Here is a 2,383-nt window from a genome sequence, read left to right as displayed (position 1 = left end):
GAAGGGCGGCACAGGAAAGGAAGACCCTCAATGAGATGGATCGATTCTGTGATTGGGGTGGTGGGAATAAATGTGTCAGAGAAGGTGAGTTTGGCACAGGATAGAGCAGCATTTAAGGATCTTGTACATAGGGTCGCTATGTGTCGCAAGCAACTCGACAGCATATCACAACAACAACAACCCTGAGTCATGTTGAGTAAGATTTTAATTATTAAAATAGTATTCGGTGCTAAATATAATGTAGTTGGCTTTTGAACGTTTAAACACTTGACAATGAGAATACAAACAAGTACAAACACAAAATATGTGACTAACAATTTAATAATATCTACTAAAAACTGTGAATCTATTGTCTAATATGAGAAACAAAATTGGTTAATATTGTTTCTTTATATTTGTAGAACTTTTCAGAATATACATATATATATAGTAAATACATATGCATATATATTACAACTAAATATAAAAAAATTTGTTTAAACATATGCTGACTAAATTACATAGTATCTGTATCAGTCATTAAGACAGCTTTTTAAATGTATTATAATATGCATAAAAAGCAAACACTTGCAGAAAATATGCTGGTAAATAAAATCAGTATCCCTAATCAGAGTTAAGTCATCTCTAGCTCCTGAACATCACTAATAAAAAACTTTTAAGATGTGAAATCTTTCAAATTTGTTCCTAACTATACAAAACTAGCTACAGTCATATCTGTCTATTCAGGCAGTATCTCACTGTACGTATGCTCCTGTGTCCAAGCCAGGACAATTTAAAAAAATTTTGTAAAGAATTCCTTTACTTCAATTTAGCTCTAATGTCCAAACTTTATAGAGACCTCTAATCACTGGACCAGAGTAAGGAGCTAAGCTGACAATTCAAAGACCTAAAGTTCAAAGCCACCAAAGGAAAAAGATGGACAATCCCTTCCTGTGTGATTTACTGCCTCTGAAAAGTGGCTGAAAGGTCAGCTGAGTCAGTCCTAAATTGATGGCACAACAACAAATTTAATATGGCAAATATTTCTCTTACCTTTCTTCTACTATAGATCTCATATCTGACAGACAAATCACTGACCGTAAAAGATTCAATATCTAATTAGTGCATCAACTTAGATAAGATATACAAATACATACATTATTTTCAATAAATGAAACCATCACCTTAATCTGTACTAGTATATTTTTCTCTCTGAAAATCAGCATTTCTCTAAACACATTACAATAGTCCTGGACTCAGTAACCTAAAGGATCTGACTGCATTATCAAAAATGCTTGTTCATGTAATTATGTCTGTAAAACTGTATGATATTTTTTATATTTTATAATTCTCTGTATTCTTTTTCATGTGTTATCATAGAAACTTTAATGATATTTCTTCCTGAATCTGCTTGCCTTTTTATCTTTATTAATTTTAATGAAAGTTTACAAAGACTTTTAATTTCCATTCATTCATTGTTGCACTTTTTCCTGCCCAACCTCCCTACTAGTTCGCTCTTATCTTTGAAAAGGGAAATTCTTTCATTGTTATATAGTCCCTCCCCCCAAGTCCACTCCCTATGAAACTTTTGTTCTGACTCCTATCATGACAATAATACCTAATCATATATCCCTTTTAAGCAGTTCTCTCCGTCATCTGTTTTAATGCAGCATACATAATTTATCCTCTCTTTCTCAGTCTCCTCCAAACCCAATGTCAGTCCCGTTTTACAACAGTGGCACTATGCAGTATTTGCTCTTTTATGACTGAGATATTTCACTCAACATAATGTCCTCCAGGGTCACCCATTTTGCATGGTATTTTTTTTAGGCTCAAAAAGTTAATGGTGGGCACAGTCCAATGGTGATTCATTTGTAAAACACATTGTATGAAACATAATGTCAATGGATAAAAGTGTGAAACACACAAAACAAACCACTATGTACACAAAACACTATGAAACACAAATATATGAATACTTATATGTGTAACAATAAAAATATGGAGATGGAGGAAGTAAATATACTTTCCAATAATAATTTTTTTATAATTCATGATAAAAGTATTTAAGGATTTAAATTTTGAAGTCTTTTTCCAACTTAAAAACCAAGGATTGGATTATTTACCTTTATGTTGTTGTGGTGCTCAAGTATTTTATAAATTCTGGATATAAGTCCCTTATCTGACATGTCATTACCAGATATTTTTTCCCAGTCAGTGGCTTCCCTTTTTACCCTGTTGGAGAAGTTTTTGGATGTGCATAGGGATTTGATTCTTAAAAGATCCCATTCATCTACTTTATCTTCTCCTGGTTGCAGGTTTTTCAGGATACCTGGAAGACTCTTTGTGTATTAGGACTTCTAGCGTTGTTCCTAGCTTTTCTTTAATGAAGTTTATACTCCTT

General features: G+C 32.6%; 1 protein-coding gene across 2 annotated transcripts in view; it reads right to left on the bottom strand.

Annotated features, from left to right (window-relative positions):
- XRCC4 (X-ray repair complementing defective repair in Chinese hamster cells 4) overlaps positions 1–2,383 on the bottom strand; it is a 326,363-nt gene that overhangs the window by 312,195 nt on the left and 11,785 nt on the right. The gene's annotated exons all lie outside the window — the stretch shown is intronic.

The sequence above is a fragment of the Elephantulus edwardii genome, unplaced genomic scaffold (assembly GCF_000299155.1).
Source record: "Elephantulus edwardii isolate Elephantulus edwardi_28Jun2011 unplaced genomic scaffold, EleEdw1.0 scaffold00082, whole genome shotgun sequence".
NCBI classification, from domain to species: Eukaryota; Metazoa; Chordata; class Mammalia; order Macroscelidea; family Macroscelididae; genus Elephantulus; species Elephantulus edwardii.
This window is presented reverse-complemented; position numbering and strand designations above follow the sequence as displayed.